This window comes from Symphalangus syndactylus, chromosome 11, assembly GCF_028878055.3.
Source record: "Symphalangus syndactylus isolate Jambi chromosome 11, NHGRI_mSymSyn1-v2.1_pri, whole genome shotgun sequence".
Lineage (NCBI taxonomy): Eukaryota > Metazoa > Chordata > Mammalia > Primates > Hylobatidae > Symphalangus > Symphalangus syndactylus.
Genome location: NC_072433.2, coordinates 75739244 through 75752896, shown reverse-complemented (window position 1 = coordinate 75752896; position 13653 = coordinate 75739244). Strand labels below are relative to the sequence as shown.

The 13653-nt window shown below is 39.2% G+C and overlaps 1 non-coding gene and 1 pseudogene across 1 annotated transcript; both read right to left on the bottom strand.

Annotated features, from left to right (window-relative positions):
* Nucleotides 1-1889: 1889 nt before the first annotated feature.
* The window catches only part of LOC134731319 (small ribosomal subunit protein eS1-like), a 93577-nt pseudogene continuing 81813 nt past the window's right edge, over nucleotides 1890-13653 (bottom strand).
* LOC129457906 (small nucleolar RNA SNORA70) lies at nucleotides 4528-4660 on the bottom strand. Its single transcript, XR_008649445.1, has one exon. It is a non-coding gene; the product is annotated as a small nucleolar RNA SNORA70 (small nucleolar RNA).

Sequence of the window (13653 nt, the reverse complement as noted above, 5' to 3'; positions counted from 1 at the left end):
CAATGATTTTGAGGCTTCCTCACATTAGAATTTTTAATATTTTTTTCATCTAAATGCTCATCTTTAGTAAATATGTAACTAGATGAATTGTGAAGTGAGAGAATTAAAAAGTGCTATCTTATATCTGAATGAATAAATCATTTATATTAGCTCTTCTGTTTCTAGGCTAGTCTGGAATTGGCAACAAATACCTAAGCATCAGTACTCTTTGACATAGTGTATTCATTTATTTTTATTTTTTAAGCAGTCTGACAAGTTATTTACTGTGTCAATTAGCATTGGCCTGAAAAGGAGTTGTTGTGCTACATGTGTTTATGTTCAGCTTTTGAGCTGTCCTGATAGTTTTGGCTTTTATTTGTACAGGTGTTTATCTTGAAAGGATCACCACCACCACCACAAAAACCCTACCTCATAGTTTGACATTTTCTTAAAACCATACCTTGTTTGCAACCCCATCATTTCAGTATTAAATTTTTTCTCCTGATAAGGCAAATGACACTTTAGCCTTAGTTAATGTAAAAACAGGAAGGTGTTAATCTCATTTCCAACATGTCAGCTCTTCCAGGTAGGGTATTAATACGCAAGATCCCCTGCTGGCAGCCTCAACAGAATCTTTCCAGCTGGGAAGTGAAGTCCAAACCTGGTAATTTTTGCTTTCTTTTATTGTGTGTGCTCAGGTCTGCTTCATTCATTGAAAAAGGTATAGCAGTAGCTAAATGCATATAAAGAAACAAAGGGATGTTTGCAAACTATTGACTTAACTTTGTACTCAGACACTATGCTAGGTTTGTTTTAAAATATTCACACACTACAAACATTTGGGTATGTTTGATGATAAATAGCAACTAGGTAAGACATATTTGAAATATCTCCTGAGATCTATAATTTTGCATCAGAGAACTCCAGTCCAGTGTCACCAATAGCTTTGTTTAATTTGCTTTCTTTAAAACAATAGTCTGGACTAAACAAGGAACAGTAGGGGCTATGCTGTAGGAAGTATTTTGGGATCCTTATCTAACAAAAAAAATTATATCCTTGAAGTAATGTGGGAACCAAACTTTTAATTTTTATTTTTTTCTTCACATTGTAGAGATGAAAGGAAAAAAAAATGTTTTCATAGTACTGAGTTGGTGTGGACAGTGTGAAGGAAATATGTTTCTTACAGAAATTTTTAGGAGTTTGGGGAACTGGTTCTACTTATCCTACTCTGTCTATAAACACTAAAGGTGTTTTTTTAGGGGCAATTTCAAAAGAGGGCAGTTAGAGCAAAGAGGAAATCAGTAACTACAGTGAATATATAAGAATATTAAAATCAAGCTTTCCTATTTGTAAATATGATTAATAAGAAAGCTTAATTTAAAAAAATATGATGTAAATATGATTAATAGGTTTTAAAGAAAATTTCACGTGGTTCCAATTTGAGAAAGAATTAGAATGGCCATTTTAATTTCACACAGGAATGGAATTATATATGGCTTTAAAAAATTATTGATAAATAGACTGTACATACTGATAAGCTATTAATTCATTTGAACTAAAAACAGGAGAGAAATAGAAAAAATAAAATGGGATGGCAGCGCAGACAAAGTAATATTTACAGGGTGGGCAAGTAAGAGGATGTGGCCATAGAAAAGTATGAAAAGACATGGGTCCTGGAGGCATGCAACTAGTCTTATACCTAGTTGAGGAGAGATTTGAGAGGAGAGATGGTGATGATGCCACTGAAGAGGTTAATTTTTGCACATGTCCTCCCACTTGCTAGTCACATGTTCTTGTTTCATAGTTGAGACAGGCATTATTATGCCCACTATACAGATAAAGAGACACAAATGCAGAGAAGTTGAGGCTCCTCTGACATAAAGAGTTACATGCCAGCTCCAGCCCTGTGATTCTTTTTCTTTTCTTTTCTTTTCTTTTTTTTTTTTTTTTTTAAGTTAGGATGAGAGCTTAAAAACTGCGAAAGGGAGGGAAAAAAGATGAACCAAAAATATGTGAAATTTTTAAAAAGAGTCACTGAGGAATTCTGAGCTGTCAAATATATCCAGAAAAATAAGGCAGGGAAAAAGTGAGATGATAGAGTTTTAAAAAATTCCTGTTCAAGTTCATAACAGGCACAGTGCCTCTTTTTATTCATCTCCTGTCTGTACATATTTTCCCACACAGCATTCTGTAGTTACAGAATTCATTCCCTTGCCCACTGGGTCAGTATTTTATTACTTTACCGGTTTCTTTTTGTAATAGCTTTTTATACTCCTTGCCAGTGAAAGTATACCCCCAGAAGAAGAAGACGACCAAAGGAAGGAGAACGTGGGCAGGAAAGGCCTGGCAAGCAAGGTCACTGTTAGAGCCACGTCTCGATTGTTCCATTTCCCCAGTGGGCACTATTACACATTTCCCCTTAAGCATGAGGTCATGTTATTTTCTGTGTTTAGCTTTTACCTAGAACATGGATGAGCTCATCAGAAAATATAACAAAATTAAATTCTATCATTGCTCATTGCAACCACGTAGCTGATATTTTATGTATTGCATCTTAAATCTCCTTCTGGAAGTGTAACAGAGTTATAACCTGTATAATTTGTACCATTGTTGACATTTTTATCTTCTTCGAAAACAATTTAGTACAACTTTAATTGAAGATCTTAAGCCTCACAGGTTAGTGGGCTTGGAGAAGGATGTGGAAATAATGGGAGAAAATCACTCATCAAAGTAGTTAAATGACTTGAACTCGATCACACAATTGGCTGAGTCTGGATTGAGAACCTGGAGTTTTATTTTAGGCTCTGGATCTTACCACATTGCCTTTCAAATTCATTTCAGCCAGACGTGGTGTCTCATGCCTGTAATCTCAGCACTTTGGGAGACCAAGCCGGGAGGATTACATGAGGTCAGGAGTTCTAGACCAGCCTGGCCAACATGGTGAAACCCAGTCTCTACTTACAATACAAAAATTATCTGAGCATGGTGGCAGGTGCCTGTAATCCCATCTACTCAGGAGACTGAGGCAGGAGAATCACTTGAACCTGGGAGGCGGAGGTTGCAGTGAGCCAAGATCACGCCACTGCACTCCAGCCTGGGCAAAAGAGTGAGACTCTGTCAAAAAATATATATATATCATTTCAGTCAGTGTTTATTGATCACTTGCCATGTGTTAAATGCTATAGAGAATTGCATTAGAATTATCCACTCGTGAGCTTATTCTTTTATTAGGGTATGTCCAAACAGGTCTAGAAGAAAAATTTTAAAACATCTAAATTTCTAAGTCAAAACATTCATTCCCCCAAAAAGCAAAACCCTAACATATATTTATAATTATGCAACAACATAGATGAGGGAAATCTTTAGCTATAAGTAGTGAAGACAATCAACACTACAAAACTACTGGCCTTATTTGTGTGTTTGCCAAAATAAGTAAAAACATAGGCAGTGAAAGAAAAACTTGACTACTAAGATACTTTTCTTACTCAAAGCTACCATCTCCAAATATTCTCCGAGTCAACCAACAAATATCAAGCATTCATTTCCTGTCAGGCATTGGATTAGAGATCTGAGAATGAACAAAACAGATGTAATTCTTACTGTATTGAATGAAATAATTTGAATATCTTTTCTACTTTCAAAATATAAGCTAATATACTTTCCAGCCATTCATATTTTAGTAAGAATTACTTTAAATGGATAATCAATTTTCTTGGCTCTCTGTTATGGGAGGATATTAGTTAGTGACAGTTCAACTTTGTTGTTCATGGTGAGGTTGCAGGGCAGAAAACAAAGAAAGAACAATAAAAAAGTGAGAGGTCATTTTAGAACATGGAGAATCTGGGGAGGGTGTCCCAGAATGCAATGCCAACAAATATTGAGGACTCATTTACTGTCAGGCACTAGATTAGAGACCTGAGAATTCCATGAAATGATACCACCATGAAAAGCTCATGGTTACCTTAGGGGTTTGGGTGTCTAGAGAAAAGTAGGAGAGGAGTGACCAAGGAAAACATTGCTTTCTTATTGCCTAAGGATCTTGGTGTCAAATTCATTGACCCAGGAATCTGTGAACTTAGAAACCTTGTTAAAGAATTTGGATTTTTTTCCCCACAAACAGAACTTTTTTTTTTTTTATGGATAGGATTTATTGGTTGGCATTAGGAGATGGCCACACAGTGGAAGCCTTCATGAGTACAGAGCTTGTCATTTGTCCGGAGGGCCACAATTGGGGATGTATTTGACTCCACAGTCATCTGGGATGAGCTACTTCTCAGCCACCATGTCTCCAACTTCATTCAAATTGAACTTGATAAAGCACCACTTCTTTGAGATGCGGATCTTCTGGCAGCCAGGAACTTGAACTTGGCACTGTGTAGGGCCTCAATCACATGCTCCTTGTTCTGCTTGGTGCAGATGGACCCAATGACTTGGCCAATATGAACCCAGGCTATGATGCTGTGAAGCTTTCCAAAGGCACCTTGCATACCTGTCTACAGCCTACACTGGGACGGCATAAGGTCAGAGACATGAACATACACTGGAAAGGGCTGTCTTCAAGGTCCCTTAGAGGCAACCCATACAAGAAACAGGCATACACTACCAAGGAACCTGCTGTTTGCAGCCATTGCACACCAAGCCCCCATGAGGAAAAGAGCTTGGTCAACTTAATTGGATGCAGACAAATAGGCTTTTTTATTTGCCACTATTAAAATCAAACTTTAAACAGATTCTTGGACTTGTGGCTCATATCCATCAGCTCATTCAACGTTAGCACCTGTCTTTTCCCCAGTAGCTTTTCCAGAACAACTAACTTCATCATGAAACTCTATTAGTTTTCTCAATTCAAACATGGGCTTCTTCAGCATTTTTACTTTTCTAATGAATACATCATGAAGAGGATAAATAGATTGGCAAGAATTTTCTATGTCTTTTCCAATGTTGTCTGGAATCAATTTATTGAACAGTTTTTTGAAGTCATTTGTCTGCTCTTCTGTGTTTATGATTTCCATCATCTCCTCCTGAATTTGACAGACCTGTTGGTGCTGAGCATAAGAGGTCTTCTGTATCTGATTGTTGCATTTTCTATAAAATCAATACAGAACTGACCAAGCAAATAACCATCGGTAGTCTTGACATTGACATGAGCTTCAGTCATGGTCTACCATTTTTTGACCATGGAACACATTTTGTCATGGGTAAGATCCATGCCATGGAAGTTAGTCAGGCAGTTTTTGCCCTGAACATCTTCAGTAATCAGCTAGTTTATTCTAAATGCAACTTCATTATTCTGCAGATCAGCAAGACCCACTTCAAACACATGACCCTTAAGGTCATCAGGTGCAATTCTTGTTCCTTGAATGCTAGTGTCTTTCCAATATTCCTTATATTGAACATAGCAGGTGCTTTCACGTGATACCAATCTTTCTTAGAAAATGGATCAACCCCTTTCTTCTTGGCTTCCTTTTTGCCGCCTTTCATAAGACGCTTATTCTTGCCAACCACCATGGTGCTGTTCAGGGACCCAAAAGGCAAGAATTTGGATTTTATCAACCTTGAATAAGGTCTGCAAAATATCACCTCTTAGTAATCTTTCATGAGTGATCATTCTAGCCACAGAAAGATAGAAAGACTGTTATATGTTCCTATATGTTCTGGCTCAGTCTTTCTGTCTGTTCTATGTCAGACCATATTATGAGCCAGATAGCTGATATTTCAGGTAGGTTTAGAACAGTTTTTTTTAAAAAACATTTTCTACCAAAGCACCCCTAACTGGTAGTACAGGAGAAAGTTTTGAGTGGCAAAACTCCAACAACAGAATTATACCAGTGAAGGTAGGGAACAAGAGAACTGTTGAGGGTAAGTCAAGGCAGGAAGTTTGAAATGCCTTTAAAATCTTGTGGTTGTTTTCCTTAAAAATTTAAGCAATTGTTGCTTCAAAGAGAATAAAATACCTAGGAATCCAACTTATAAGGGATGTGAAGGACCTCTTCAAGGAGAACTACAAACCACTGCTCAATGAAATAAAAGAGGATACAAACAAATGGAAGAACATTCCATGCTCATGGGTTGGAAGAATCAATATCGTGAAAATGGCCATACTGCCCAAGGTAATTTATAGATTCAATGCCATCCCCATCAAGCTACCAATGACTTTCTTCACAGAATTGGAAAAAACTACTTTAAAGTTCATATGGAACCAAAAAAGAGCCCGCATCGCCAAGTCAATCCTAAGCCAAAAGAACAAAGCTGGAGGCATCACGCTACCTGACTTTAAACTATACTACAAGGCTACAGTAACCAAAACAGCATGGTACTGGTACCACAACAGAGACATAGATCAATGGAACAGAACAGAGCCCTCAGAAATGATGCCGCATAGCTACAACTATCTGATCTTTGACAAACCTGACAAAAACAAGAAATGGGGAAAGGATTCCCTATTTAATAAATGGTGCTGGGAAAACTGGCTAGCCATATGTAGAAAGCTGCAACTGGATCCCTTCCTTACACCTTATACAAAAATTAATTCAAGATGGATTAAAGACTTATATGTTAGACCTAAAACCATTAAAATCCTACAAGAAAACCTAGGCAATACCATTCAGGACATAGGCGTGGGCAAGGACTTCATGTCTAAAACACCAAAAGCAATGGCAACAAAAGCCAAAATCGACAAATGGGATCTCATTAAACTAAAGAGCTTCTGCACAGCAAAAGAAACTATCATCAGAGTGAACAGGCAACCTACACAATGGGAGAAAATTTTTGCAACCTACTCATCTGACAAAGGGCTAATATCCAGAATCTACAATGAACTCAAACAAATTTACAAGAAAAAAACAAACAACCCCATCAAAAAGTGGGCAGAGGACATGAACAGACACTTCTCAAAAGAAGACATTTATGCAGCCAAAAAACACATGAAGAAATGCTCCTCATCACTGGCCATCAGAGAAATGCAAATCAAAACCACAGTGAGATACCATCTCACACCAGTTAGAATGGCCATCATTAAAAAATCAGGAAACAACAGGTGCTGGAGAGGATGTGGAGAAATAGGAACACTTTTACACTGTTGGTGGGACTGTAAACTAGTTCAACCATTGTGGAAGTCAGTGTGGCGATTCCTCAGGGATCTAGAACTAGAAATACCATTTGACCCAGCCATCCCATTACTGGGTATATACCCAAAGGACTATAAATCATGCTGCTATAAAGACACATGCACACGTATGTTTATTGCGGCACTATTCACAATAGCAAAGAGTTGGAACCAACCCAAATGTCCAACAACGATAGACTGGATTAAGAAAATGTGGCACATATACACCATGGAATACTATGCAGCCATAAAAAATGATGAGTTTGTGTCCTTTGTAGGGACATGGATGAAACTGGAAAACATCATTCTCAGTAAACTATCGCAAGGACAAAAAACCAAATACCGCATGTTCTCACTCATAGGTGGGAATTGAACAATGAGAACTCATGGACACAGGAAGGGGAACATCACGCTCCGGGGACTGTTGTGGGGTGGGGGGAGGGGGGAGGGACAGCATTAGGAGATACACCTAATGCTAAATGACGAGTTAATGGGTGCAGGAAATCAACATGGCACATGGATACATATGTAACAAACCTGCACATTGTGCGCATGTACCCTAAAACCCTAAAGTATAATAAAAAAAAAAAATATATATATATATGGGTATAATTAAAAAAAAAAAAATTTAAGCAATTGTTATATACTACCCCATAACAGGTTCATGTTTTTTATTGTTTTCATTTTTGTTTTCAGACAGGGTCTCGCTCTGTCGCCCAGGCTGGAGTGCAGTGGCGCCATTAGGAATCACTGCAGCCTCAACCTCCCAGCTCAAGCGTCCTCCCACCTCAGCCTCCCAAGTAGCTGGGACTACAGGCACTCACTACCATGCCTGGTTAATTTTTTTTTTTTTTTTTTGTATTTATTGTACAGACAAGGTTTCGCCATGTTGCCCAGGCTGGTCTTGAACTCCTGGCCTCGAGGGATCCACAAACCTCAGCCTCCACAGGTGCTAGGATTGCAGGCATGAGCCACTGCGCCTGACCTCATGTTTGTCTTACATTTAAGCAATGCCCTTTAAAATACTTGCTAGTATTCAAATTGACTCTCTGAGAAGAGATGCCATGATAACTGTGTGGTCTCAGTCCACCCACATACTTCGGCACATGCACGAGGATGTTTTACAGGGTTTTGTTGGGGAATATTCTGAATACACATGTTCAGTTGTCTGAGCAGTCACAGTGCCACGGTTTAGTTGAACTGAGAGTACCTTCAGTTGGCTTGTAAGAGTGTGATTGGTCTGTCTCAGATTCCCATTCATTACTGGGACCCCCAAGTTTCCAAGGATTTTTCTATGATCTACATCTGACTGCCAATGATATGGGCTTGGATGGCCAGGACAAGTAGGAAATATGAGACCCAGAATTCCAGGTCAAAATGAATATGGGTGAAGCATCCTTGCCAGCCATTCCCCATATGGGCTGTTGTTGGGGTGATCAGACCCAACACCAGGTCATGGGGGTGAAGAAGTCCAGCAGAATCAAAGGATTGAGAAAAAGACAGTTTGAGAGAGAAAGTGGGACCGGGGGCCATCGCAAGTGTGAAAGCTGCAAAGGCCCCAAGCTCTGGGAGCCCACACTGTTTATTGGTGCTCAAACAGGTGGTCAGGATGTGGGGGTTGAAAGGAAACAGTGTATCAGGTGAATGAGAAACATACGGCTGCTTGAGATAACAGGAGTACTAGAAGCAAGGAACCAGCAAGTCTAGCAGACATGCAAGCCCTGCCTCAGCTTCTCTCCCAACACTCATCTTTTCTCCCAACAAGCTGTTAATAGAATTTTGCCTTCTAAACATCCCCCTCTACTACCAGACTTGGCCCCAGAGAAGTCCGACTGAGTGTAAGGCACAGAGAGCACAGAGAAGCTGATGCAACTCTGCTATTATCTAGGTTCCTTCATCCCATCACTATTTATTGAGTGTGTGGCAGGCGTCATTTGAGAATGGGGATAAAACAGTGAAGACAGAAAAGGTTACAGTGGTAGGCAGAATCCTGACTCCCGAAGATGTCTGTGCACTATTCTCTCAGAACCTGAGAATAGTTACCTTAAATGGCTAGAGTCTTTAGCTGGCCACAGTGGCACACACTTGTAGTCCCAGTTGAGGTGAAAGGATCTCTTGAGTTCAGGAGTTTGAGACGAACCTGGACAACATAGAAAGACCCCTGTCTTTAAAAATAAAAGTAGGCTGGGCGCGGTGGCTCACACCTGTAATCCCAGTATTTTCGGAGGTCGAGGTTGGCGGATCACTCAAGGCCAGGAGTTTGAGACTAGCATGACCAATATGGCAAAACCACATCTCTAATAAAAATACTAAAATTAGCTGTACATGGTGGCGCATGCCTGCAATTCTAGCTACTCGCGAGGTTGAGTCACAAGAACCGCTCGAACCCAGGACGGGGAGATTGCAGTAAGCCTAGATCACGCCACTGCACTCCAGCCTGAGCAAAAGAGTGAGACTCTGTCTCAAAAAATAAAATAAAATTAAAATAAAATAAAATAAAATAAAATAAAGGCTTTGCAGATATGAGGGTATGGACTTTGAGATGGGAAAATTATCGTGGATTAGGTGGCCCTAATCTAACCGTATGAGTCCTTAAAATCTGAACCTTTTTCATTCTGGGAGAAAGACGAGATAAAAGAAAGACAGATTCAAAACGTGAGGCCGGGCATGGTGGCTCACACCTGTAATCCCAGCACTTTGGGAGGCCGAGGTGTGTGGATCACCTGAGCTCAGGGGTTCATGACCAGCCTGGTCAACATGGTGGAACCCCATCTCTACTAAAAATACAAAAATAAGCTGGGTGTGGTGGCACGTGCCTGTAATCCCAGCTACTTGGGAAGCTGAGGCTAGAAGATTGCTTGAACCCAGGAGGTGGAGATTGCAGTGAGCTGAGATCACGCCACTGCACTCCAGCCTGGGTGACAGAGTGAGACTCTGTCTACATTAAAAAAAAAAAAAAATGTGAAGGATTCAATCCACTATTGCTGGCTTTGAAGTGGAAGGAGAGGCAATAAGACAAGGAACACAGCCTTGACAACATCTTGCTTTTGTCCCAGTGAGACCTGTGTCAAATTTCTGATCTCCAGAACTGTAAGATGATAGGTTTTGTGTTATTTTAAGGTACTCAATTTGTGGTAACTTATCACAACAGCCAATAGGAAACTAATAAAATTCCCATCCTCTTTGGGCTTGTATTCTAGAGAAAATAAAATTAAATATAAATAACAGGGCATTTAAATATTCTAATAAGAGGTAGGAAGGAAATGAATGAAGTGATGTGAATGGGACTATAATGGACTCATCTGTCAACTTTTTAATGCTTTAAGAATGCTCCAATGCACGAATTTTGGTGTTAGGCAAAGATTAGCTCCCCCTGTAGGAGTTATTATGTATCGCTTTTCCAGCTAGAGACAGGCATTTTGCTTAGGCTCCACTAATAATACAGCCATGCTAGAATTTAAATTAGAGGCTACTGATGCAAAAGGGAAAGATAGTTCAGGTAATCTCTTTCTCCCTGCTTCCCTTCCTCTTTCTTTCCCTTCCTCCAGCCCTCTTTCCCACTATCTCCTTCTCACTCTCTATCTCCCTCCCTCCTGTAATAGTAGCTGGGGCTACAAGATAATATACGGCACAAAACAGCCAACTTGCCTTTGGTAGCCAGAATTACTACTTCATCAGATAAGTTCTGCTTCTGCAATATAGCTTCAGATGCTGTTCTGGAAGCTGAGCCCAAGCCTAGCTCTCCAGCCCTTCTCAACAATTCTGTAAACCACAAAACATCTTTTTATTACTCTTTTTCTGCTTAACTAACTGAAGTCACCTTTGATCTCTTGCAACTGAAGGTCCTGAAGGAAATAGATAGTCATTAGACTTTGGACACTGTGGTTAAAGAGGTCTGTCTGAGAAGGTGAACTGGAGCAGGAAGAATGTGAAGGAGCAAGTAATATGAATAGCTGGGGAAGCAGTCAGGCTGAAGAAATGTAAAGACTATGGTACTGGAGCTGGGGTGCAGAGAAAGCAGGACAAACAACGCCCTTGCCTTTGTGGAGTTTATCTCTGGTAGAGGGTATCTAGACAGTTAAAGGGAGGCAAATGATAGGCAACATAATTTCAGATACATGTTATAAAGGAAGCGAAAGAGAGAATTGCAGGCTTCAGGCCAGGAACTATTTTGGATAGGATGGGCAGGAAAGGCCTCTCAGAAGGAAGTGACATTACACAGAGACGTAGGAGATTTATGACTTAGAGGGTGTCCCTCAAATACAATATTGGGACTCTTTGCTCAGGGAGGTGAATTTCCTAAGAGTTCTTCAAGCAAAAACATAAACAAATATTGCAGAGTCATCTCTACCAAGGTTAGGAATATTGGGAAAATTCAACAGATGTTTAAAATGCTCCTAGAGACACAAATTTTTCAATAGCAGTTGTGATCATCTTTTTGATGATGTTCTCAACCTTGAACTTGCCAAATACAAATTATAACATTTTTAGGGAGTAATGCCTTACATTATGAACATTTGTTCACATCTACAAATTAGCTTGAATTTTGTCTTGGATACTTTCTATGTGAATAAGTACAAAAAAAATAAGACAAATGCAATGTTTGTTCTTCGTCACTTTTGTCAGAGGCTCTTCTAGTTTGACGGACTAGGGTGTCAACACTGGAATGAAGCCAGTGCTAACACAAAGAAACGTCAGCTTCAGGCAACAGTCTTCCAAGATAATCGGTTTGCAGGTGGAAGTTGCTGGCTTTATGTGAGCATGAAAAATTAATTATCAATGAAAGGGTATTTACTTCTTTCAAAGTCCATATATTTATTGACAATTTTTTTAAGTCTTCCCAGAGAAAAGAACTATTTTCTAAAATTGATTAATCAACTTACTGACCTGAGTCAAAGCTTTGATGAAAAACAAAATGAATGTACTTTCTCATATAAATCCCAGAAAACATAGGGCAGGTGGGTTTTTGGCTTGTTTTTATCCAAAGCAGTTATCTGAAGTATCTTTTCCTCTGAAAAATCAGAAAATTATTCAAGTAAAATATTAACAGATTTACTGGTAAATATGGCAAATTGAACATATACATCTGCTTTTACTTTCTTCTGAAACCCCACATCCTAGACGGTGAAGGGGCGAGGCAGAGGCGCTCCTCACTTCCCAGACAGGGCGGCCGGGCAGAGGTGCTCCTCTCTTCCTAGTCAGTTGGGTGGCTGGGCAGAGGTGCTCCACACTTCCCAGACGGTGGCCTTTGCCCACTTTTTGATGGAGTTGTTTGTTTTTTTTCTTGTAAATTAAGTTCTTTGTAAATTCTGGATATTAGCCCTTTGTCAGATGGGTAGATTGCAAAAATTTTCTCCCATTCTGTAAGTTGCCTGTTCACTCTGATGATAGTTTCTTTTGCTGTGCAGAAGCTCTTTAGTTTAGTTAGATCCCATTTGTCAAACTTGGCTTTTGTTGCCATTGCTTTTGGTGTTTTAGTCATGAAGTCTTTGCTCATGTCTATGTCCTGAATGGTATTGCCTAGGTTTTCTTCTAGGATTTTTATGGTTTTAGGTCTTACGTTTAAGTCTTTAATCCATCTTGAATTAATTTTTTATAAAGTGTAAGGAAGGGGTCCAGTTTCAGTTTTCTGCATATGGCCAGCCAGTTTTCCAACCTCCACTGATGATACCTTTGCCATATTCTATTGGTTAGAAGTTCAAACTTCCACTTATACTCAAGGAGAGGAGTTTCTATAAAGGCAGAAATCATGGGGGTAATCTTAGAATTCTGCTATCAGAGGAGGGGAGGGGATCATTAAACAAACAGTACAAGACAACTATTCAGACCTGAAACATATGATTTTCCAGACTGAAATAACTCATTAAAATGCCAGCATACGTAATGAAAATAGATCCACACCAGCCTTTGAGAAAACTGTTGGCTACAGGAAACTCTGATGAGAGGGTTCATGTCACAAAACAGATTAGAGATGGAAATGACATTATATTTTTAAATAACAATACTTCAATGTCAAAGGCAATGGAACAATGTGTTTAAAATTATAAAGCAAAAATGATGTCTACCCTTGAATTCTATACTTAGAAAACCTACCTATCTAATTTCAGGATAAATAAAGACATGTTCAGACACGTATGATCTCAATTATTGCCCATGTACCTTTTCTCAGAAGAATGCCTGAGGATTTGCTCCATTAAAAAGATGAGAAAACAAAACCAAAGAATAGTACAGGATAATCAGCATAAGAATAAGACAAAGGGAATCCCAAGATGATGGTAAAGGAGGATCCCAAACAGGGTTGACGAAGCAACATACCTGGAAAGATTTCTTCCATAAGATGAAATTGAGAATAAGAGAAGAAATTGATAGAATATGTACTGCTTCTTAATATACTTGAGAGAAAGTTAGACAGTTGACAGAGTTTGGGCTTGCATTAGTGATAAACAAATCAGGGAAAACCAAGAAAACAAACAATAATATAAAATAATTAATCCAAAAAGTTGTGCAGGAAAGGAAAACAAATACTTGCTGACTACATGGCACAGCTATTTACTAGATGACATAGGCAG